The sequence below is a fragment of the Eleutherodactylus coqui genome, chromosome 1 (genome assembly GCF_035609145.1).
Source record: "Eleutherodactylus coqui strain aEleCoq1 chromosome 1, aEleCoq1.hap1, whole genome shotgun sequence".
Lineage (NCBI taxonomy): Eukaryota > Metazoa > Chordata > Amphibia > Anura > Eleutherodactylidae > Eleutherodactylus > Eleutherodactylus coqui.
Window position 1 is genome coordinate 314,168,199 of NC_089837.1, and position 26,916 is coordinate 314,195,114.

The 26,916-nt window shown below is 44.3% G+C and overlaps 1 protein-coding gene across 3 annotated transcripts in view; it reads left to right on the top strand.

Moving 5' to 3' along the window:
- The window catches only part of KIAA0319L (KIAA0319 like), an 89,856-nt gene that overhangs the window by 7,395 nt on the left and 55,545 nt on the right, over positions 1-26,916 (top strand). The gene's annotated exons all lie outside the window — the stretch shown is intronic.

The following is a 26,916-nucleotide window of genomic DNA, read 5'->3' on the forward strand; positions in this document are numbered from 1 at the left end:
CAGTTGTGTGCAAATCTGCAGGCGCCTTGACTTCAATGGTTTCGATACTTCCAGCTACGACATGCTCTAAATACCCAGTTTTCTTCGGTTGCCATCCAAATATCAAAATACCCTATAATAGGTATGCTCAGATCCCATGGGCCAAAAGGCCTTATATCAGTGCCTTATACCCATCTACTCTCAGCTAAGATCAGCTATAACCCACTGTCTAGCCAGTCTTGTATCCCTTTATTAACGAATGAAGAATGGTCAGATATAGTGGAATCCCATCTGGCTGTATCCCCAGCTGTTAATAATAAATGAATCCAACTCTATATTATTCACTAGTGTTATCTGATCCCAGTACATCTCCACAAAAACGCCAACATCAGCCTGTCACAGATGCCATCAACTCAATGCCGATTTCTGGCATTCGATATGGGACTGCCCTTACGTAACGAGTTTTTGGTCTGAGGTTATTAATTTTATATCCCCACTCTTACCTTGAACATAAATCTAGACCTAAAGAATGTGTGGTTCTGCCTATTTGATGAGGAACACTGACCACATTATACACGAATATTTCTTAGAGAAATACCATTTTTAGCTTGGTAAAGTTACCATGGAGTAGATGGCGGTGGAATTGCCCTCATTGGCAAGTTGGAAAGGGCTGGTCAACACAATTATCCCTTATGACTAGGTCATATACCAACATAGGGGCTGTCCTAGCAAGTTTCAAAAAATATGGAGCTCTTGGTTGGATCCACATTCCACACCAACTAACGGTTAACTTCCCCCTTGGGAGGCGTTTCTTTTCATCTTTTATATGCCAGTAACTTTAAATTTGAGTTCAGGGTTGAATGTTTTTTAGTCTACTGATCTATTAATACTGTGTAATAACAGAAACGGTATATTTTTGATACAATCCTATTGTCAATTGCAGTAATTGGGAAAACACAATACTCTGTATTACTCTGTAATACACTTTTTGTAAGCAACGTCGATCTGACATCGTTGTAAACTGTCTGTTTAACAATTGTGTTAAAAAACAAAAAAAAAAAAAATTTCACACAATTTTCACGGCCGTGTGAATGCGCCTTAAAAGGAAACAAAATGTTTGAGCCTCTTCAAGGTGCAAATAGCTGAATTGACCAACGTTTTATGTGTCTTGTTAAGAAGGGCTGGGCAGAATACTATAAACTTGCTTGAAAGTGCTTAATAAAACCTCCACCTCCAAAGAGTTGGCTACTATTATCATAATTGTAGGCTACAAGGCTGTGGGCTTCTGGGACTTGTTTAGCCATGTAGTAAGGAGGTTTGTCTTTTACTAAAGGTGCAGATGATTTGAAGAGTCACTGGTGCAAAAATCCAACTCCTTACAGGCATAATTTAACCCCTTAGGGACCAAGCCTGTTTGCGCCTTAATAACCAGGTCAAATTTTGGAAATCTGACATGTCACATGGAATAACACCGTAAAGGTTTTGCATATCCAAGTGATTCTGACATTGTTTTTTGCCACATTTTGTACTTCATTTAGGTGGTAAACATAGTATTTGTGTATATTTATTTTAAAAAGTGTCAAATTGGGAAAACTTTGATAAAAATCTTCTTTTTTTCAAATTTCCAACTGCAATATCTCAAATATGTGCAAACATAATATAGAAGTTTTTGCTGAGATATATATTTCCATCTGTTTTCTTTGTTATGGGCGCACATTTGAAAAACTTTTTTTTTTTTAACTATTTAGGAATGTACAAATTTAACATTGATTCTCAACATTTTGAGGGACACTTTGAGCAAAGGCTCAGGAATTGATGCAATTTAGAGGAGAAAAAATAAAATTTTATTTTTGCAAACATGTCATTTTAAAGACAAGATTTTTTTTCTATAATGCACATGAAAATGAGGATTTGCACCCCAAAATGGATACTTCTATCCGTCCTGTGTTCAGAAACATACCTATTGTGGCCCTAATATTATGTCCGTATGCACAACGGGCCCAAACCGATAAGAGCAGCCGGTGGCTTTCAGAACACACATTTTGCCTGAAGACCTTATAGGCCTCATAGCACAATTATAGAACCCTTGAGTGGCCAAAACTATGGAGAACCCCCGCAAATGATCCCATTTTGAAAACTAGACCCCTTAACAAATTCATCTAGGGGTGTACTGTGTCTTTTGACCCCACCGTTTTTGAATGAATCGAAGCATAGCAGAAGGACAAAAATCACGATTTTTCATTTTTTTGGGCAATTGTGTCATTTTAAAAATCGGGGTTTTTTTGTACAGTACACATAAGAATGAAGACTTTCAACCGAAAATGGATACCCTTGTTTGTCCAGTGTTCAGAGACATACCCATTGTGGCCCCAATCTTCTGTCTGGATGCACAATGGGGCCCAAACTAAACTGAGCATCAAACTTTAACTGTCTTTTAACTTTTACATGGTCCCTGGTCACGTGACCAAGGACTGCTCATTGCAGCTCTTGCCTACCTTTAAAATCTCCTTCCTACTAAATTTACCGTGCCCTTGCTAGCTTCTGCACTTACGTCCACCATTTTGGCAACGGGCGCATACGCCAAACCTGGGGAAAGGTCCACACTTAAAGATCTCGTCGGGGGACATCGCTGGTGGCCTTAATTAAGTAATTTCACCTCCCCTCACGGATCAGATCCGTGATGGGAGGTGAAACTTTAGCTTTTTTTTAACTTTTACATGAGCGTCATTATCCTTGTGATTATGTGACCAAACACCGTGTACTGCGGCTCCCCCATGAAATCTCCAGGCTCTTGGCTACATTTAGTAGCCAGGTGTGGGGAAATTTTTAATTACTCTGGCAATCTGCAGCTTTTGCGCATGCGGCCGCCATTTTGGTGACGTGCGCAGAAGCCAGGGTAAGGTCTGCAGATAAATCCGGGGGCTTTGGGTATCTAATTTCATCTTCCCTCATGGATAGGATCCATGAGAGGAGACGAAACAAACTTTTTAAAAAAAAATTTTTGTTAACTTTTACATGATTGCTGTTATCCATTAGATAGCAGCGATCATGTGACTGGGAACAGCATACAGCGGCTCTCGATGACCGCTCCCTGCTCTCGGCTACTTATACTAGCCGGGAGCAGGGAGTTTTTAAATTTCCCAGGACTCCCTGCTCCCTCTGCGCGTGACGTAATGCCGTCCGACGCGCAGACGCCGGCTTCAGGTCCTGCAGGACCAGAACGCCGGGGAACATCGTGGAGGACGGGGGTGAGTATTCTCAGCTCCCCCTACGGTACCGAGGGGTCCAGCGGCCCGGGATGACAGCTTCAGCATGTCAGCTACCTCAGTTAACCGACAGCATGCAGGGCTTTCATTCCCAGAGGATGCATGTTTTTACGTCCTCTGGGAATAAAGCCCAGCAGGCCAGGACATAAAAAGGCAATGGGCTTGTCACTAAGGGGTTAAGGTCTTAAGTTTTTCATCAGTTAGTACTGGTGACTGAAGCATGGTGAGAGGCTGTACTTAATCAAAGAATGAAGTTGCTCTACCGTAACAGATCCTGTATAGAGGACAGTACTAGATTATGTATGGAACTTTGTACTTGCAAAGTGTCTCCCTATAAATAAAATGGAGAGTTTTTGCCTTTGGGTATTAAAATTGCTCAAGGCTCCCTTGTATTATGAGTCACATATCATAGAAAATGAACTACAGCGTGCAAACAAGAAGGTGAAAGGTAATTATTCCACAGTGTAAAAACTTAGATCCTGTTTTTTTATCATGTGTTGCAGAAGTGTATCTGTAGTAGGGATGTCTTACATTAACAGTGTGTGTGACATGTAAACTATAGAGCGTACCTGTTATTTTAGAGGACTTTTCTCAATAACTTGTCATGTATGTGTATATGACGAATGGTCAGTATTTCTGACTATTAGATGACTTGTATCCTGCATTTTTCACTAATTCCCTCCTCTGCAGGTTCTTTTTTATTCTCAGTTTTCCCTGAGCTTGTGGGTGGAGGCTAGCTACTATGATGACTAACATGGCACACACAGAAAGTAGAGGAGATCCTGCTCTCCTGTCTCTATTTCTCACCTTCAGAAAAGCATCAATAGTATGAAGGGCATTCTAAAGAAGGTCTGAGCAGTGCAGAGGCAATTCCAATATCTTCGAGACAGTAAAACACTGAGGACTCATTCACACGGCCGCATTATGCAACGTTTTACCACCATGTGAACCGGCTATCACTGCATATGGCAGCAATTGTGCACTGCACAGTGTGACTATTTTTTTTTTTTTAATACTTTGCTCTGTCTCATAGTGGCGTTGCGTATTAAACGTCATACATATGCAATGTATTGCTTAAGTGCAGCGTTTAATATGCAACCCATAGAGAACCATTATTGCTGTACACGCAAAATACGCGGTAAAATAGAACAAGCTGCATTCTTCTTTACGCATGTATTATACGCTATGTATATACACTAATGTGAATGGATAAGTCAAAATCAATGTACTACCATTGACCAAGATGTCCTTCAGCATTTTACCTGTTATTGTGATGCCGGCTCTGTCGGCAAGACACTGAATGGAGTGTACTGTGCATGACCGTGTATCTCACGGACGTGGTCTTGCGCAGTGTGACTTTTAAAAAATTTTTATTCCCTGCTCTGTTTCATAGCGGAGTTACGTGTGAATCGCCGCCCATACGCAATGTATTGTGTATGGACAGTGTTGCATACGCTGCCCACACAAGAGTATAGGGCTGACGCTGCGTGGTACACTGAGAAATGGAGCATAATGCAATCTATCTCTCACATGTATCTACAAGCTCATGTGAATGTATCAATTAAAGTGCCTTTACTTTCATTGACTCCACCGAGTGTCACGCGGCTGTACATTGTGTGCGTAATACGCGATGAAAACCGCGCCTGTAAGCATGAGCCCTTTCTTTCACTCACCTCCTTCCTCCCCCAACGTCCATAGACTTTTGGGACACGTACTCTTGACCTGTTAATGAGTTGTTGTTTTATGGGATTTTAGCAGCGAGTCAATAGTTGAGGGGGGAATGACGGAGCCTGATAAGCGGAGAAGCAAGCATTTTACTTCCCCTTACCCTGTAAGATATATTACAAAGTTTCTTATATTCACTTGTACTATTATGCAAAGTTTGCTGAGATGGCAGTGACTATTTGATACTTAGTCACCTTTAACTACTATTCTAGGAACCATTTTTTTTTTTCCCGCCACATTGCTTTAGGTTGTATCAACTGCCAAGCTAGCCAATTTTGTATTTCTGTTGGTTAGTTCACGGAGATGATCACATCAAATACAGTGGTATCTCGGCTTGCGAGTGCCTCAGCTTGCGAGCTTCTTGACTTGCGAGCAGGCTCTCTCCCGAATTTTTGCTCTGATTTAAGAGCAACAACTCTGGTTACGAGCCTACTCTCAAGTCAAGAAGTTCGCAAGCTGAGGCTCGGGGGGGTCTAATACTCACCCCGCCGGCGTTCCGGTCCTCGTGATGGTCTGCGGCACTGATGTGTCCTCCTCTGAAAGAGCATTTCATCCTGGAAGCGGGGCTTGAATACCCCGCCTTCAATAAGTTAATGCTCTGATTGGTTAATCCAGCGCCGCATCAGCCAATGAAAGTCGGTGCTGGGTTAACCAATCACAGTCATTCAATAACACCAATGCACTACTGTACTACAACTAGCCCTATTGTATCCCTTGTATAGTATGTCTACATAATATAATTTTGTACATTTATGTAGAACTTTAGCCAAACTCTCCTTGCATTGAATAAATTGAATTTCCAAATAAATATCAATGTGTGCTTATATGTAAAGGATTAACATTAGAACGGGTTCTATAAACCATAGGAAATGGTCAGGCCAGCTTTGAGTGCTGAAACAGGATGAGGATACCACAGGGTCAGATTTCAGAAGAACCCTTAAGCCTTCCATCACTGCCAGGCAGATGAAAAGATTAGCTTGGTGGATTACTTTCATATCAAGTATTAAGAGCTACAAAGCTCAATGAAATGGCCATTCTGCATGTATACTTATGTTTACCATATTGTATACATTTATTGTATAGATTCTCATCTATCGGCAAAAGCAGAGACAAAACTTTTCTAATTCTTTGTTTTGCTATAGACAGCCGGACACGTTGAGATGTCTGCTTGACAACCATGGTGGGCTAGGGCACTCCCAGCAACAAAAAATAATCAAGCATCTAGAAGGAGTTGTTGTTTTGCTGCAGTTGCATCTAAGGCAGATATACAAATGATTAGAGTTGTGGTGTGATCAGATGAACGGTCTTGTCACCTGAGGCCCTAAAAGTGGTTCCACCCTTGGCCTAAAAAAGGCTCCTTGTGTGCAGTGACCTCTTTTTCTGCTTGTGTGGAGCTTGTTGACTACAAGACGCCTCTACAAAGAGATTTCATCCAGTTAACAGAGTTTGAGAGGGGCGCATTATCGGAATGCAAGAAGGTGGATGGTTGTATCGACGAATTGCCCTCCACCTGGGCCCTTCTGACCAGACTCTTAGGAGGTGTTGGGCCCAGTGAGGGCACGCACACAAGTTGACCAGGCCAAACAATTGGCTGAAGGACATTTGGTCTCATGGTGCCCATTACCTGTGCTGCCTTTGACACCCACCATCGCCTCAGTTAGCAGTAAACAACTAAACTGGATGGCTACAGAGTGGAATAAGATTGTCTTTAGCGACGAATCTGGGTTTAGTTTGGGCGCAAAGAGCTGTGTTCACGTTAGCGCCTCAATCCTAATAGTGCTAAATGCCATAGAAATATTCCGGGATTAAAGATACTGAATTTGAATTGCCATAAACAAAATTAACCCTTCGGTATTAATTCTCAATAAAATATAAACCTTTATTATAACGTAGGCGGACATACTCCGATATTTAAAAACCCAGTCTGCAAAGGTCAGTCCACGAACATGGCAGAATCAAGACTGCTCCTATATAATATGAAAGTTTGGTAACTGAAGTCATCTATGAAGGATGGCCAATCCTATATTCTTAGTCAAAAAGTTTATCTCTACTATCAGAGACTGATACCTAAAAACTATCTGTATAACTCCTAATGGTAAAGCTCCACAAAAAACATAATGCACTCAGATAGAAATGTCTGGTTGCAGCAAAACCCAATATGCAGTTATGTCTCTTGCAGATATGTAAATGATCACAGTTGTGGCCCAGTTAGACTCCGGGTATTGGCAACAAAGGCAGCAAAAGTGATTTCGCCTTTGCCCTATCAAAACGCTCTCAGCGGCTATTTTTGTGTAGTATACCTCTCGCTGAGAGACCTTTGACCACTGGACAAGCCTCTACGACTCAGACATTTTCCTCAGTTAACAGACTTTAAGAGGGCCGCATCATTGGAATGAGAGAAGCAGGATGCCCGTTTTGATGAACTGCCGGCCATCTAAGCCATTCTGGCTAGACTGTTAGGAGGTGTTGGGAGCAGTGGTTATGTGAGGCAGGCACACATGGTGAACAGGCTCCGGATAGTCCAGACAGGCCAGCAGTAGATAAGATTGTTTGATCTGCTGACAAGTGCAAACAGATCCAACAGTTTCATTGCCCACCATCCAGACACAGATGGCACCTTCGACACAGAATCCTTCCCAGGAGCTTAGCAGAACGAAATTTGGTGTCACACCCCAAAATTACACATCCTGTCATTAAAGGGGTTGTCCCGCGAAACAAAGTGGGGGTATACACTTCTGTATGGCCATATTAATGCACTTTGTAATATACATCGTGCATTAAATATGAGCCATACAGAAGTTATTCACTTACCTGCTCCGTTACTGGCGTCCTCGTCTCCATGGTGCCGTCTAATTTTCAGCGTCTAATCTCCCGATTTAGACGCGCTTGCGCAGTCCGGTCTTCTCTGTGTTGAATGGGGCCGCTCGTGCCGGAGAGCGGCTCCTCGTAGCTCCGCCCCGTCACGTGTGCCGATTCCAGCCAATCAGGAGGCTGGAATCGGCAATGGACCGCACAGAAGCCCTGCGGTCCACCGAGGGTGAAGATCCCGGCGGCCATCTTCGCAGGGTAAGTAAGAAGTCACCGGAGCGCGGGGATTCGGTAAGTACTACCCGGTTTGTTTTTTTTATCCCTGCATCGGGTTTGTCTCGCGCCGAACGGGGGGGCTATTGAAAAAAAAAAACCCCGTTTCGGCGCGGGACAACCCCTTTAACACCCCAACACTGTCACCTTCATTTGCAATGGTGTAGTAAGCAAGAAACCTAATCTGCTACCGCCCAAACCACATAGTCTTTAGCAATGATCTCAGGGTCTGTTTGGGAGCTGATGACAGTTGTGTTCTATTATGGAGGCCTCCTAGTGAGCTCTTCAATGCTGCCTTTGCTCCAACTGCTGGTGTGATGATATTGGGAGCCATCACATACAACAGTCACTTCTAGTAGTAATGAAGGGAGACTAACAGCTCAGAGATATGTGCCGGAAATCCTGCGGCCACATGTGTTGCCCCTCATGGCAGGGCTTCCAGCAGGCAATATGCATCAGGATAATCCTCACCTACACACAAGGGTTTCCTAGGAGTGCCAGGTTTCCACACTTCCTTGGCCTGCCTGGTCTTCGGTTTTATCGTTGATTATTATGGGAATCTGCTAGGACGCCAACTTCAGCAGCCTATGAGTGTGCAGGATCTAGAGGCCCATTTGTGGGCAAATTTGCTGCAGGATAACATACGTATCCTATATGGCCGACTGTATCATCATGTATCCAGGCTAGAGGCATCCCGACCGGGTACTAGAGCCGCCTATGAATTGTACAGTTTTGCCCAATAGACGTATCCTTTTGCTTTAATAATGTAATCGCCTAAATCATCATTACATTCACACAGATAAAGTTTCATTTGATTCCCATAGCTCCTCCTTGGTGCATTATTTTTTGTCAATGAGTGCTGAAGAAGAACAAATCTCCACCATCTTGTGTGTTTCATGCTGTGCTTCCCCACTTCTTAGCTTCTCATCTTAGTTCCCAGAAAGACAAATCCAATGTATGGTCTGGACAGTTAATCTGTTGTTCGTGACCAGGGAATAGGTGGAGTAAACCAATGGCAGTTTACAGCATGAGAAGTGAGGCAGTGTAGAGCAGTGAAAATGTCAAAGGTGGCGGAAATCCTGTCCTAAAAGGGACATCAAGAGAGAGCATGCATGGAGAAAGACTGGGGTGCAACTGCTCCCAGAAACAAGGACTAGTGAATAGAGGGCACCCTCTTCATTATCAAATAAACTTGTTCTGTTTGACTTTAACACAGAGGTGTCTTCAATATAGACCATGCCTTACTGATTACAAAAGATACATTCTTGTAGTCCTACCCGTTTCTATTTAGGCGGTGTCATTTGGTGTTCTGTAGGTCTTCCTGAGCGCAGGTCTCCCAGTTAGACTCCACCACAACTCCTGGTGCTGGGAGCTTGCCTGAACAAGCTGAACTACAGGTCGTAACCCTGGGCTGTGAGATATAAACCTCACATTTTGGGCCACTAATGGTGAATGATTTTTTTGGGAAACAACTGCAAATATTTTTTTGGGTGACGTTTTTTTACATCGCACTGCATGGTTTCAATAATGGCCAATTTGTGTACACCAATATACCCTTTTCAGTCAGAATTCTGCTGGATCCCTCTTACTAAAGATTACTGCGTTTTGACAGCTCAATTCATAGGCTGGGTTCCCATGTTGTAGCTGAGACCATGCCGACAGAGATTGGCAGTTTGAATATCTCAGGGCTTGTTCCTTGCAGGACAAGTTGTATTTTTAATTGGTACTATTTAATCAAAACCATGTAATGTACGGAAAAACTTTCCAAAATTTCTAAGTGGGATGAAATGGAAAAACAATTTTGCCATTTTGAGTGGGCATTGTTTTTACAGTATACACACTGGAAAATATGATATGATAACTTTATTCTGTGGGTTAGTATGATTACGAAGATACCAAATTTATTTTTGTTTTTTTCTTGCTGTACCATTCTGGAGCTGTGGAGTCAGTAAGCCAAACGTGCGACTCCTCAATTTTCCCAGACTCCGACTCCTTCTCCATATATGTTTTTTAAGTGATAAATTCACTATTTTAAAATCCTAGTTATCAATGTTTTTGATAAGCAGGGTCTTAGATGATTAGAACATATTTACAAGACATTCCTGAATTCGTATAAAAGGACATCTGTAGAAATTCTGCACTGAATTATACCATATTATTATATATTTTATAAGCCGAGGTATATTTCTACTGACTCCACCAAAATTGGACTTTGGCTCAGGCTCCACATCCCTGTATTTTTGGAGTACATACAACTTTTTGATTGCTTTTTATTAAAAAATTTTTCTTAGAGAACATGCAGGATAAATAATCCATTATTTTAATAGATTGGACTTTTATGGACATGGCGGTAACAAATTATTTTTTTATTTGATTTCCTTAGTCTGAATACTGGAACAGGGTTTTCTTTTTTACGTTTCATTATCCTTTATTAAAAATTGGTTTCCACTTATTTCTTCTTCATTTTTTTAGTCCCTGTAGGAACTTGCGATCGTGTGATGGCTTATACCATGTATGGTAATACTTCAGTAATGCAATATATGTAATTCCTGCTGGAATTCTTTTAGGAAAGGCCACAGTTTCATCCTAATAGAAGGCCCTGGACAACTGAATGACACCTTGCAATAAGATTGCGAGGGGAGGGCCATTCAGGGCATTTAAATGCCGCTGTCAAAATTTATAGCGGCTTTTAAAGGGTTAACAGCCACAGTCAGCATTGGTGCTGATCACTGCTGTTGCGATATCAGTTATCAAAGACAGCTGGTACTGCGTGTGTGGAGCAGGATTGCCTCCTGATCGTGATCCATACAAATCCCGACCCCCAAAGCTGCACAGCTTTATACATAGTGAATAGAGATGAGCGAGTGGACTCGGTAAGGACAGATACTCGAGCGAGTATCGTCCTTACCGAGTACCTGCCCGCTTGCCCGCAAAGAGTCGGGTGCCCGCGTGGGTGAGTGCTGTGTTGCGGGAGTAAGCAGGAGGGAGCCGGGGGGAGAGCGAGAGATCAACCCTCTTACCCCCTCTCCGCCACTCCCCGCCCCCCGGGTCTTTGCGGGTGAGCAGGCAGGTACTCGGTAAGGACAATGCTCACTCGAGTATTTGTCCTTACCGAATACGCTCGCTCATCTCTAATAGTGAACCATGTTAAAAGTAATGCTGCCATTAATAGCGATGTTACTTTTAACGCAGGAAAAGTACTGCATGCAATATTATTGTGCAAATCGCATAACATAATTGTATATTGTTTCAATTGTAGCACTGGCTTAATTTAGCAATAGCAATGCTAATTTAATTAATGAAAACTCGCATTAATTTCCATTACTAGTGGAAAAATGAATTTCCGGACATGAAAATTTCAAAATTTATGGTCGATGAGGGTCGCCTCGCAGTTGTCGACTGAGCTAAAAGTTTGCGTAGATCGTCTATTTGTTGGTTGGAACGAGATGGGGGGTGGGTGCTAAACTTCTAAAAAGTTAAAAAATAAGGCCACTCTAACGGTAGTCCATTACTTTCTGGCTCTCTAATTACTCCAAATAAAGTGGAAGATTGCCAGTTGCGTACTCTTGAGTTTCAGAGGGGGGGGATAGACACGGAGGCATCTGAACAAATAGCTCTACCTCGCATACTCTGTTATCTTGACCATGTTAATTCTGGCTAGCCAGGACAGGTGTCGGTTATCCCATCTATTTTAGATAATTTTTTAATAGAATTATTCCATTTGTACAGCGCTTCTAGTGTACTAGTTAGCTTATACAAAGATAAGAAATCTAGTTAGAGTGAGTCTGAAATCTAAAGTTAAGTTTGATAAGCTTTTTTCATAGAGGAGGGGATATTGCAGAATAAGACTTTAGTCTTGTCCATATTGACTACTAAGCCTGGGACTGCAGCAAAAGAATGTAGTACTGCTATAAAATTAGGAAGGGAATTAAAGGGTTTGTTAAGTGTTAAGGAGTTTATCATGTGCTAATAAACTGATTTTATAATTCTGTTTACTGAAGTTAAGGCAAGTGATATTCGAGATAGACCTAATTATATGGGCCAAAGGTTCCATTGCCAGCTTGAAAAAGGGGCATCCCTGCATTGTCCGATTTTCTATTTGTTAGTAAATATGGGTAGGTAGTTTGAGCTGGGCAGAGGGAGATGAGTATATGGTTTGCAGAGCTGTTATAAATGTTCCATGTATACCGCCTTTGCCAGGACTGCAAAAGGATAATCCCAAAATAAGCTATTAAATGCCCTTTCAATATCTTGGGCTAAAATTATCAAATCGGGGTCTTAGGAGAAATGAAGAATGTAGAGAATTTTCCTGATGTTATCGGGGGCTTGCCAGGACAGTATGGAACCTACTTTGCCCCTATGAATGAGATTTGGGTGGAAAGAGTTTAAATAAGAAGCTAAGATACTAGTGAAAATTTTGTAATCTAAGTTTAATAAAGAAATTGGGCAATAGTTTTAAGGAGAAGTGTGATCGTTATTGGATTTTGGAATAACCGTGATGCGAGCGTTTAAAAATTTGTCTGGGACAACCTTACCAGAGAGAGTGACATTATAAAAGTAGTCAAAAGGGGAGAACGAATGGGCGAATAATATAGGGTGATGAAGCCATCTGGCCCGGGAGTCTTCCCTAATTTAAGATTTTTAATTGTGAGCTCTACTTCCTCATCAATAGGTTGATTAAATGCCCTAATATGTATATTAGATAACTGCAAAAATGGAAGCAGGTTCAGGAAGTCCTTGAGGGCATCAGAGGTTTTTGGGGGTTCTATATTTCTATAAGGTACTATAGGAATCATAAAAGAGTTTAGAAATTTTATCTGGGTTGGGTCTACAAACACATCTATTAGACCTAATAGAGTATACCACATTGCTGCCAACAGCTCGTCACGTTTATTAGCTAATCTAAAATATATAGATTGGGTGCATTTATAATACCCTCTCAGCAGATATGGTAAAAATGAGATTACCCTGAATTTTTACATCTCTAATTTCTTTAGTAATTGCAAGAGAAAGCCTTTGTGGATTTGCTATTTCTAAGCGAGCTAGGCAATGCTCTAGAGCAACCTGAGCTGATGATTTCTCTCTTAGCCTGACTAGCCATCCAGGAAATGTTGTCCTCTCATAAAGCCCTTATGTGCAAGCCAAACCCAAACAGGATTCAAGCTAGGGGTTATATTTGTTTCAAAGTAAAGTAAGTTGTTCAGATATTTTTGTAAAAGTGATAGGATCTTTTAAAAGAGCTGTATTGAGTCGCCATTGTTTAGAGTAAGGTGGCTCACAAACTGGGCCATAACAATATTGTGATTAGAGATGAGCGAGCGTACTCGGCCACGCCCCTTTTTCGCCCGAGCACCGCGATTTTCGAGTACTTCCGTACTCGGGCGAAAAGATTCGGGGGGGCGCCGTGGGTGAGTGGGGGGTTGCAGAGGGGGGGAGAGGGAGAGAGAAAGGGCTCCCCGCTGCTACCCGCCACGCCGCCCCCCGAATCTTTTCACCCGAGTTCGTAAGTACTCGAAAATCGCGGTGTTCAATCGAGTAATTACTCGAAACGAGTAGGTTCGCTCATCTCTAATTGTGATCCAACCAAACACAAAGAATATGTCTGACCTGCGCTAATGAGAGAAGGACCCTTGTGAAAAACAGCAGCCAGTCTTGGCAGGAATACGATTTGTGATCTGCGGACTAGAAGGTATACCCTTTACGGGACCTATGTAGTTTCCTCCAGACATTCGCCAAGAAAAGCTACATGAGCTGAGTACTCAGCAAGGACCTCTGCATGGTTACGAATTTGTCCGTACCAGCTGAAGATCGTTCTAGGTAGGACCAATAAGCCTCTGCATTGTGTTAGGACTTGAGTTTCCTAGTTAGAATGGAGATTAGTTTAAATGGATTGTAAACTAGAGCGTGTGACTTTAGTATTGCTATTTGTTGGACATGCAGCCTACCTGGAATAATAATATATCTGCCCTGTAGATCAGAATCTTACCTTTTCAATAAAAATAGGAAGCGAATTATGAAGGAGGATCGGGACATCTTGATGATTTCTAGGGGCTACAAAAGGAATAAAATCTAGAGTATTGCGCATGAGAATATCTTGGAGCTGAAGAGCTACAGAAGTGGGTCCCTGAAAGCAAATAATCTATTGCAAAAATGCCTTGCACCTCTATTAAGAAAGAATTAAACCTCCAGACATTGTGAGAGATTACTGCCATGGGAACTGCGAGTGTGTGCGAAGTAAATTGAGGTGCGCTCCAGCTTATAACAAGACTTAGAGTATAGTGCACAGCTGTAGTCAAGGAGGGAAACCTGATAAAAGGAACCAAATAACATAATAACTGATTAAAACAATGGAAAATGATGGGGTCCCAATACCTTTGGTAACCCAGAATGGGGGCATCCAGCACCATATAGGAGGGCTTCCAGGGTCTGGAGGAGCAGGGACAACAAATATCCCAGGTCTGTCCCGGAAAAGAATCTTGCAAAACATATATTTTTGACAATCGGGCTAGCTGGGCGGATGAGCATTTCGCCACGATGTCGAAGCTAACTTTATTTTCTCGGCCTGTCTCAAGGTATGAGCATCATAAACAAGCTATCTGTCCGAACTTTAAAATAAACAGCAATGATGAATAGAGCACAAAATGAACAGCCTGACTTCTAAAAGGTAGGGAATTTGGAAGACAACCAAATAGTTGCATGGAGAATCGCAGAATCTATAGCAAAAGGTGCAGGGCAATCATAGCCTACTTAAAGGAGATGTCCCGCGCCGAAACGGGTTTTTTTTTTTTTAAACCCCCCCCCCCGTTCGGCGCGAGACAACCCCGATGCAGGGGTTAAAAAAACCACCCGCACAGCGCTTACCTGAATCCCGGCGCTCCGGTGACTTCTCTACTCACCGCTGAAGATGGCCTCTTCCTCCGTGGACCGCAGCTCTTCTGTGCGGTCCACTGCCGATTCCAGCCTCCTGATTGGCTGGAATCGGCACGTGACGGGGCGGAGCTACACGGAGCCCCATAGAGAACAGCAGAAGACCCGGACTGCGCAAGCGCGGCTAATTTGGCCATCGGAGGCCAAAAATTAGTCGGCACCATGGAGACCAGGACGCTAGCAACGGAGCAGGTAAGTAAAAAACTTTTTATAACTTCTGTATGGCTCATAATTAATGCACAATGTACATTACAAAGTGCATTATTATGGCCATACAGAAGTGTATAACCCCACTTGCTGCCTCGGGACATCTCCTTTAAGTATATCACGAGGCACCTCTCACTCTATGGTGTCATCCATGAACGAGAGAGTCATTGGGGTCTTGGAGAACAACTTTGATCAAGCTCAAATGGGATGCCTTCACATTCTTGTATGCAAGTACCATCTTCCAAAGATTTAATAGAATAGAATCTTTGATTAATGTGTGCCAGCGCAAAGGGAAAGCTCCACTTATATTTTATATTCACCCTCTGAAGAGTCAAAGTGACTGTTCTCGCATTTCTCCTTTTGGAAAAAAGTGTGAAAAGAGGCAAGGTTTGCGTACAACTGTACTATGGAGTATCACCATAGGGAGCTAAATTGTCAGGCAGCTTCCAGAACCTGGCCCTGAAGCTTTACATAGCAGAGCTTGAGGATGACATTCCTCAGAAACTCTAGATTCTCTGGTTGGATAGAGCTCTGTGGATCCGGTCAATACAGAGGGTTTCCTGTGTGTCCTGAGGGTGTAGAGCGGCGAACAGGTTAATAAGTGGCCTCTTAAGTTGGTGATAGACTCTGGTAGGCTACAGATCAGGATGTTAGCTCTCCTGCTTCTGTTCTCCGAATCTTCAGATTTGAGCTCAAGTGCATTTACTCTAGCAGCCTAATTGTCCCATTTCACCCAATCCTGATCTAGAGCATCCACTTTTTCATCAGTCTTCTGTTTCCAGTCTGCTGTATACTGCCCCAGGGCTGTGATTTGCTTGGAGATCTCTCGAACAGCTGTTCAGAGCGAAACATGTTTTTAATGTGATTTAGAAGAGATGCTTTTGAGGCAGTTAGCTGTATCGCTGCTAGTGATATGTTGGTTTGGGTAGACTGAACTCCCAAGAGTAGGTCCTCTGAATCCGTAACGGAATGTGTGGGGAGGGAGTCGGAACGTGGTGGGGAGGGAGCCACTGGTGTAACTATAGGAGATGCGGTTGCACCCGGGCCCAGGAGCCTTAGGGGGGCCATAAGGCCTCTCTTCTTTATATAGAGAGCCCAGTACTATGAATAAAGTATTATAGTTGCGGGCCCTGTTAAAGATTTTGCATTGGGGCCCAGGAGCTTCAAGCTACACCTCTGGAGGGAGCCATGGCTTGGAAAGAATTAAAGGAGATGTCCCGAGGCAGCAAGTGGGTCTATACACTTCTGCATGGCCATAATAATGCACTTTGTAATGTACATTGTGCATTAATTATGAGCCATACAGAAGTTATAAAAAGTTTTATACTTACCTGCTCCGTTGCTGGCGTCCTCGTCTCCATGGTGCCGACTAATTTTCGCCCTCCGATGGCCAAATTAGCCGCGCTTGCGCAGTCCGGGTCTTCTCCTCTTCTCTATGGGGCTCCGTGTAGCTCCGCCCCGTCACGTGCCGATTCCAGCCAATCAGGAGGCTGGAATCGGCAGTGGACCGCACAGAAGAGCTGCGGTCCACGGATGCAGAGGATCCCGGCGGCCATCTTCAGCAGGTAAGTATGAAGACGCCGGACCGCCGGGATTCAGGTAAGCGCTGTGCGGGTGGTTTTTTTAACCCCTGCATCGGGGTTGTCTCGCGCCGAACGGGGGGGGGGTTTAAAAAAAAAAAAACCCGTTTCGGCGCGGGACATCTCCTTTAACTTGACAGTGCATGTAAAGGTCAGGTAGTGTGCTCTGAGAAGGTGGTGGGTTGAGTTTAAGGTTTGCTACTTTTCCTGGCCATTCTGCAACTTCTATACAACTAGTCGATTGGATGAATCTCGGCTAAAAGTCGTCTTAAGTAGCCAGGACGGGGTCTAGGCAGGATTTAAGGGAGGTTATCTGCCATCCTCTAAACCCTGTATGTGCCTTTCTGTCAGGGGGGGCCTTAGTCTGTGAAATTCAATATCTGCCTGTAGTAGTGTTATACAGGAAGCATGTAGTAGATGGCAGTAAAAGGTTAATATTCTCAAAGAGTTGGAGATTTGTAGAGGCAGAAATATGTAGGTCCAAGGGGATGCAGACTACAATAGGCAATCGGTAAATATTAGGGCAGGTCACCTCGAACTGTCTAATGGCTGTTAAAGTGCAGACTGCTAGAGAAAGCATTCCTAAAAAAAAAATTAATCCTTGCTAGGAGGGTCAGAGGCTGGAGAGCAAAGCAGACCTGACCTAGGTTTGTAGAAGGCGGTAGAGCAGACACTCAAGTGGATGGTCCTAGGAACATTATAGCCATTACTTACTGCCCTGAAAGAAGCATCCAGACCATATTCCAGAGAGATAGCTAGTATGTCGCACGAACGGGATCAGGGTCCAGGTGCCTTTCCCTTGCCAGTCTCTCTTTGGTAGTCGCGGTGTTAAAAAGGTCCTCTGCAGATGTTATTCTTTCCTCCACAGATGTAGTGGCGGCATCTGGTGGGCCCGAACATCCAGCTTCCAGTAGTGCCTGGGGCCCGATGCCTGTTTCTACTCTTACAAGATGGCAGCCATGAGTGTGACACATGGCGCTTGGAAATTCTCTTCCTATTTGACTCCAGTGGCAGGATGGAGGGACTGTTTACTGGGCAAGCCAGAGATAGGCTGGAAGTGTGACTCAACTGGATGAGTTCAGGGTTGCCGGTGAAGCAAGGGGTTGGTTTGGTGGGCAGGACAGGACAGGCCAGGGGTGCAACACCAGAGCTAAGCCTCAGGGAGCTGACAGGGGTTGAGCTGAGCACCATGGACCCCACTAGATGGCTCCTGACCGAGTGGGGAGCAGGATGATGTTTCCCAATGTGCTGGCGGGCTGAAGAATGCAACAGGATGACTGTGCATGGAAGTAGTCTTCTAAGAGATCCTTTCATGCTAAAGACTCAGGGGAGTTATTAGTTGAGCAAGTCCTCATTATTTTGCTCCTTTTCCTTTTGTCATATGTGACAATGAGAGAGCAAACATGCTGTCTGACTGCTGGGTGGGGTTGATAATCGGATCAAAAATTCAGGTCACCCCTCTCCTGGAACAGGAGAATCCCAGATCTGTTGCCGCTTCTTCCCTACCCTCCCAGCTCTGTATCTAAAGTGGAACGATTTCTGTTTGTCCCTCATAATGGACAGAGTTTATCTAAAACTGCTGAGGGTTAATTTGGCAGCAGTTGGGTGGCCATAGATAAACATTAGATATGTGTTGGCACCTTGTGACACTTTGTGAACTAGCTTGTTGTGGGTCAATTTGACCCTGAAGTTAACCAACCTTCTGTTTGAGAATACATTACAGTGATATTTGCCCATCATTTCTGTTCAGTACATTGTTGCATCTACATTTGTCTCATGCAATAGATGATCAACACTTTAATCCTAGTATTTTATTAGTTGAAGATCAAGAAAAAGCAAGCAAATCTGCAATCTGAAAAGCAACCGTGGAACAAAGAAAGACCCGTCAGTTAAAACAAATAATTTTACTATAATTTTTTTGCATTTTTATCAAAAATTGACACCAAACGTATATGGCTATTGTGCATAACTATATTTTAGAAGCGTGACTAAGTGCCTATAAAAATACATCAAGCATTTTTTCTGATGCCATCATTGGCAATTATTATTATGGGCAGCTTAGATATTAAACTGTTTACAGGTACTTAAGTATCTAAATGTTTTCCGACCAAAAAAAAAGTTACAGATGTCAGATAATGGTGTAAAAAAACATACTCAACTTTCAATGACTGATCTGATCCCAAAAGATATCACAGTGGTCATATGTCATTCATCACTCACGAGAGCTCAGCTAATCACTGGCCTCAGCGGGCGCATGCTGTTCATGCACAGATACCCGTGTTTGGGTGAATTATGTGACCACTGCAGTCACTTGTGACGTTGCCTGACAGGCAAGGTCATTGGAAAGCTGAGAATGTTATTTCTTTTTTACTATATTACACAATCATCTGCCACCTTAGCTTTTTTAATGTCATAAAAACCTCTTTAAAGGGTACTGTCACTACAGTGGTATAATGAAAGGACAGTGCTCATGCACTGAAGGAGTCCGTTCCTTACACGCGACGAGTTGGTGGGCTGCTGGCACTGGAATGGGATGTAGGCAAGTATAACCATATCGTCCTCAGAGGTAGTTCATGGGACTCCTAAGACCTAGCAGGTTCTCATTAATTTTTTTGGTAAATTCTTGTCATGATTATGGTTTGTTTTATTATGCCATGGATGTATGTATGACCTCCTGACGGCTAAATCGAGGGGTGACTACTCCCTACTGATCCTCTTCGATCTCTCTGCAGTGTTTGACACTGTTGACCACAAACTCCTTCTCAATAAGCTTCGCTCCATCGGCCTAAAGGACACGGCTCTCTCCTGGTTCTCCTCCTACCTATCTGACCGCTCTTTCAGTGTCTCCTTTGCTGGCTCTACCTCCCCTCCTCTTCCCCTTGCTGTTGAGGTCCCCCAGGGCTCGGTCCTCGGCCGCCTCCTTTTCTCCATCTACACAGCCTCTATTGGACAAACCATCAGGAGATTTGGCTATCGGTACCATCTCTATTCTGATGACATCCAGTTAGACACCTCTTCCCATTACATCACAGCAACAATCCTGCAGAACACCCCCGACTGTCTCACCGCTGTCTCTAACACTATGTCCTCTCTCTACCTAAAACTGGACCTTTCAAAAACTGATCTACTAGTGTTTCCGCCCTCTACTAACCAACCTCATCCTGACAATTTCATCTCCGTGTGTGGCATCACCATAAATCCCAGAGAGCATGCCCGCTATCTTGGGGTTAAATTCAACCCCGATCTTTCCATTACCCCCTACATCTAATCTCTCGCCCAAACACATCAGCTGCACCTCAAGAACATTGCAAGAAATGCTGTTGCCCTCATCCACTCTTGGTTCTAGTACTGCAACTCGCTGCTAATCAGCCTTTCGCATGCCAGACTCTCCAATCCATCCTGAATGCGGCAGCCAGGCTCATCTTCCTGTCCAGCCACTACTCGGACACCTCTGCCCTGTGCTGGTCACTGCACTGGCTGCCCGTCAAATACACACTTCAATTCAAACTCGCCACCTTCATCCACAAAGCTCTTTATAGCATTGCACCGCCCTAAATTGCCTCCCTCATCTCAATCGCCCACACCTCATTCTCGCCTCAAAGACTTTTCCAGAGCAGCACCAGTCCTCTGGAACGCGCAACCCAAAACTATCTGTGCAATCCCCGACACATAACTTCAGGCGTACTCTAAAAACGCACCTCTTCAGGGAGGCATACCATGTCTCCTAAACCAAACCCCTCTTTACTCTGCCTGATAACATGCTCTCTGCCCTATGGACTGCTAGTCGCAATTAACCGCCCCCTGCAGTCATACTGATTCGGTCACCATACAGCTCAATTTGACCATTTTCTATGTGTATATCATCCATACTTTCCTCCTTGCCATACTGTGCACATCTCCAGCCGCTTTACCTTTTGTATCACCCCATTATTTGTAGTATGTAAGCTTGTTGGAGCAGGACTCTCACTCCTAGTGTCTCCATCAATTGATTACCATATGTAACCATGGTTTTGTTTCTGTTCTGCCCTGTTTTGTAAGCGCTGCGGAATATGTTGGCGCTATATAAATAAAGATTATTATTATTTGCAGTGGATTTCACCCTCTGCAATGCAATGGCCGAAATCTGCATGAAGCAGAATTCAATGGGAGCATTACCAACCCAGGCCTTGATGTGGATAGAGCTGTCTACTTCCAGCTTGGTCTACACTGAGAAAGCGTCTGAAAAAAAACGCTGATCGGCTAAGATCCTCAGTGTCGGACCCCCACCAGTTAACTTTGGCGAGGTTAACTGAGGATGGGTCATCAATAGCTAACTCCTGGAAAAGCCCAGAGTTTAGTGCTACGGCATTCCTAGCTGTACACTAGGCAGGTAACTGCAGTACAGCCCATTCATTTGAGGGAAGCTGTGCTGTAGTTCCCTGCATGGTAGCCAGGTAAGCAGCTCTACAGGTAAAGAGCTAAAGGGGCTAATGCCTAATGTGGCTGAAAAAAAACAGAACATGATCGATTTTCCTGTGTATTTGCACACCTAAGGTCCCCATAGAAGGCAATGATGGGTGCATAATAGGCAAGGGAATGGGTGAAACTAATTGGCCAGTTCAATCAGTGAGTCTTTGTTTGCCGCTCGCAAATTAGCATGCCTTCCAGGAGCCAAAAGTACAGTAAAAATATGTCAATCGTTCATTCCGCAGATATGCAGCGCTCAGGCGCACACAAATGCACGTACGCTCGTGTGAAGCTGGCTTTATACAGCTACATTAGTAAAAAAGTAAAAATGCTACAGGTCTTGGAAGGCAGCAACACCGAACCACTTCCTATAGTACAAATAAGTGCTTTTATTATAGAGAAGTCATAAAACAAATTTGGTGTAATCAAAATTGTAACAACTCCTAAAATAAAGTTAACATTATTTCTACTGCACAGTGAACCCTATACAAGTAAATCCCCAAAAAACCGCATAAGAAAAAAAGTGCATGTTTGATGGAGTTTTGTTTGCTTCTAATGCAGCAGAAACTCATCACGTTTTGGCGATGTATATTTTTCCCTCATGCAGACTGCCCCATGTGAATGCACCTTTAGGCTGGGTTCACACGGGACGGAATTGCCGTGGAATTTCCATGCGGAATGTCGGCATGGCAGTTTTGCCCGCGGCTCCCAATCCTGGGATTAGCCAGCAAAATGGACGAGGTTTTGCAAAATTCTCATCCACATGCTGCGGCCAATCCGTGCGGAAAACAAAGACACGGCATGTCAATTTTTTTTCCGTTTCCGCTCCGGCCTCTCCTCTCTCAATGGGGAGAGATGGCCATAGTGGAGATTCAGGCGGAGCTGCATCAAAATCCGCGGGTGTTGAAGCTGTGCTTATCCTGCGGAAATCTTGCGGTTTTTCAGTGCGGCCGAGCCGCAGGATTTCCGTCTCGTGAGAACCCAGCCTAAGGGTGCATTCAGACTCCGTATATCTGCCGGGTATTCACGCCGGCCAATATACGGCATCTCTCTCTGCAGGGGGAGGAGGTTGGAAGAGCCGGGAGCAGTGCTCTGAGCTCCCGCCCTCTCTCTGCCTCCTCTCTGCCCCTCTGCACTATTTGCAATGAGAGAAGGTGGGGCTAAATTCCGGGAATTAGCTCCACCGCTGTCCTACCTCTCCTCATTGAAAATAGTGCATGGCATATGCTCCATTTTTGTGTGCATTTGCGCACCAAGGGCCCCATAAGTCTCATGGGAGGCGTGCAAATATGCAATATGTTTCGCAATTCTGTGGGGGAAAAAAAAACACATCTGGACCTCAGTAGGCTAAATATCTTTCTAAATCACGGTGGGGCTGTGTCCTGCGCCCATGTGAAAATGCCGTGCATGCACAAAAAGTACAGTAAAATGTGCATATGCGTGCGCAAAAGTGCTTTGCACTGAAGGGCTTACATCTGTCTGAAGGAGTCCTTGCATCGCAGCCTGCTGTACAATTACTATAAAGCCGCAACTTTCCGCTAAACAAGCATGTTCACTCAAATGGCACAGAAGCCCCCTCCCCCACCTGCAGGTAGGCAGTGTGACGCATTCACATGGATATAGCAATATGTGTATAATCTGCATTACCATAATAGTTGTCATGCTATTGTTTGCAGATGGTTTGTTATTTGCAGTTGAAACCCTGATCTTATTCTAATAGATCCTTTGTAAACATTTGGAGAGGTTCTGTTGTATTCTAATCTACTCGCTACAGTCTTTTGTGTGGAAAGTTCCTAGGAGTTTGCACAGTGCTCGGGCATAACCCCAGGAGTGGAGGCTGGCAGGCTGCCTGGCACAGATCATCTTCTCCTTGGACAGATAATCTCTTGTCCTGTGTGTGCTATGTATAGGAACTGCTGTACCAGTGGGCACAATGTGCAGGCTGGCACAGCTTCCATGCCCCTTTGTTTTCTTTCACATGGGTGGCTTATTTTATTGATTTTTCTATAGACAACCAAGTCTCTCCTGTCCACAATATAAGATGTTAACTGAGTTTTCATTTACTAAAGTGATGTCAGGATGAGGGGAAATAAAACTGCTTTTCTCCAGAAATAGCACCACTCTTGCCCTTGGGCTGTCTGGTATTGCAGCTTAATCACATACAAATTAACATTAACATCAAATAGATGGGGACTCCTGATGATCAACTGTTCACCAGAGCCTCTGGCAGACGGAAATGGCACAGCTCCGTACATTTTGTAGTAACCCAGAATGGTACTGCAAGCGCTCTTCCCTTTACTTGTGCCAGCACTACCAATCCGGCGTGTGCTTCCAGCACATATGAGCATTATGCACTGGGACTCCAGCAAACAGCTTATCAGCAGGGATCCTGAGTGGCCAGATGACCTTTACTAGCGTATTCATATGGGGCAGTTTTTTGCCATAAAAAACACAGAAAACCACATCGACAAAACTGCACGCGTTTTTTTCCCCATTTTTATCATAACCAAATTACTCCATGTGATTCGACCATTAATGCTGTGAGCAACTTAGGGAGACCGAGTATAGGACTGTTTATAGGGACAATTGACTGCGCATGTGCAGCAAGGGTATTATTGTACCTTGACGCCACAGGAAGCTAGGGGTTTGACAGGAGGAACGCCCCTGCCACACCCCTAGCTCCTGATAGGGTCAAGAAGCAAAGGCCCTGGAATTAGCTAAACTGCATGAGGAAGCGCCAGAGTCAGTGGGTGAGGAGGGCTCTGTGTCTGTAATGGGCCGCTTACCTGCTGCGCTGTTACATCACCTAAGCGGCTGTCCCCTGTCCTCCTGCTTCTGTTGTCTGTGGCCTGGTGGCTATAAGATTGAATCCCTCAGCGCTGTAAGCTGCCTCTTCTCCTAATACTGTGTGCGGTGGCTGCTTGTGTCGCCCTCCACTCCTGGCTCTCAGCTGCATGTTGCTGTCGGTGGACTGTCAGCCGCTGTGTCCTGCGTTATGGCGACTGGGGGTAAGGAAAGTGAGGGGGGAGGGAGCAGCTTCAGCGCCGCCACCGTCAAACCCACTTCACGGCCCTGTGGGTTCCCTCATGGCCACCCCGTCAGCACTGTAACGCACAGCGGGGTGCGTTGTTCTTTTCTGCCGGTGGAGCGGGGATGTCAGCGGCGGCAATGCGCGCCTCCTGCGGGGGCTTGGAAGTCAGAGAGGTGCAGCCCTACATGCTTAGTAGTCGAGTCGCATCTTGTGGCCGGCGGGGAGGGATTTTCTCCTGGCTTATATAGCAACAAGCTCCCTTCTGGCCGGGCGACAGTGCACCTCAGGAAGGAAGCAAGGTCAAGGGCTCTCAAAATTGCACCAACGGCCTCTGCTGTTACACCGTTTTGGGGTGTTCTGGGGTTCGCACCTCAGTGAGTTGAGATGCGTTTTATTTAGCTGGCCAACCCAATTCTGAACATATAATTCATATTGGGCTTGGACCTTCCCACGGCCAATAATCCTTATTAAAGGCTTTTCCCCTAATTTGAATCTTGGAGCCGTAGAGTCTGTGAGAAACTAGCTAAGAACTTTTACAAAATGGAAGACTGTGTAGCTAGGCCTGACACACCCTGCCAAAATAGCTGATGTCCCACCAGACTCTCTATCACACACTCTAAAGGGTGATCTATGTTCTCTGATCTATTTTTTTTCTTATTTTTTATTATGACGAGGCTTGCCTCCAACCTGTCCATCTAGCATTTAGCGCTGTATCGCCCCATGCCCACGGCTGTGTCGGACTAATGCCTATTAGTACCAATTAGTAACGTGTGAGCCGCCAGGAGCTGTATTCAGGGAACAGACAACCCACTGTTCTCTGAATACATCCCTTCTGTTCTGCCATGGGGCTGACCGCTGAGACAATGTAATCAGCGCTTCCCGGGCAGAACACAGTGTGCGGTCCGTCTCATCACCTGTTCTGCTGAACAACGGATTTCATGCCGAACTGAAGTCCATCATTCAGCAGAAAACTGAAAGATGGGCACCTTTACACGCAACAATTATGGTCAAAAGATGGCTTTTGAGCAATAATCGTTGTGTCTAAAAGGGCCTATACACAAGGTGAAAGTACGTAGAAACCCACCACTTGTGCAGATAAATCTGCATGGTTGCTGCATACATACACCCTCATTACGTGCACACACAAGGCTTTCTTCCAGTCATACGTTGACGTCTGTGTGTATAAAAAGGCGCCGTGATCACCTGCCGTCTGACAGATGCTCTTCTCTGAGGTACGCCTTGTTTACACATAGGATTACATTTTTCTTTTAACTACTGCAGCTATTTAGTTCTCGAAGACTCGGCGTTCATGTATATTATAAAGCCCCCACAATTACATGATTGCATTCCAGTAAGGCTAACGTGTACATCTGATCACACAGTAAAGGCCTTCTGCAAGGGCTGAATCTAATCATTGGATAAACTAGAGGGAGAATGCCATGGAGAAGGAGCTGAAGGGTTTGGTTACACTTGAGCACTCAGCGTATTACTACACATGTAGCAGGTGTCTGCCATAGTAGGCAGTCTTCGCAGTCACTGTATTATTCATGTGCGCCCATGGTGTAACCCGCACTCTTTCCATATGCATTACCCACATCAGGAGATATTTTCTTGTTATCGTGAATGGTATAAAACATATATTCATGTTTAAATAATTGTAAAAGCATAATGTGCAGCGTTGGAGTATTTCTAAGAAAGGACAGGTAAGAGCACATCTTGCTGTGTTTACCTGCTCTCACCTGGGAGTTCCTTCATTAAAAGCAGCTGTTCCTCTTCAGTAACACCCCAGGGAGTTGGTTTGTTATTAGCTATGGGTGCGATAAAATCCACACAAAAAAAACCCACATAAAGTGTGCTTTTACAGGCAAATGCAATTTTTACCAAAACCATGGCAAAAATGCATGTGGTTTTTGATGCGCTTTTATAACCACCAAAACACCCTATCTGAATGCACCCTTTTACACATACAGAGCCTTTTCACTGTGCCAGCGGAGAGCTGGTAGAGACCACGTATCGGCCGGGTATGTGCTGCGCATGCTTGCAGTGTGGTTTTTTTTTGTTTGTTTTTTTTTTTTTTAAATTCTCCACATTGTCCAGAGCGGGGATGGATTTCCTAACCCTGCCCTCACGCAGTGCCTGCGTAGTGGCAGCATTTTGATACAGATCTCATAGAAGGGCTCCATACCATATGCAGAGATATAGTGCATGCTGCGATTTATTTCACTGCCGTGTAAGGAACAATGAAAGTCTGTTAACATTAATTGCCTCCATTCACTGCATGTCATGTGGTGAAAAAACGGCCGTGGACACTGGCCCTTAGGTTACGTTCACATGGGCAAGAATCTCACACGTTGCGAGACGCATGAATATGAACTCCATTCTTTTGAATGGACTTATTCGCATGAGTGATTTTTCTTTTCCCCTCCTAGTGATGCTGCGAGGGGAAAAAAATAAAATCGCAGCATGTTCACTTTTGGTGTTCCCTCAGAATGCCTCACCCATTGTTTTCAGTTGGATCTTGGGATAGGCATGTGAGTGCAATGTGATATGTCCCATTGAAATCAATGGGAAACACTTGCAATCCTCTCAGGTGCGTGAACTATGTGTCTGTGGAACACAATTTCACAGATACTATGTGAGATGTATCTGAATGAAAAACACTTCACATTCGCAT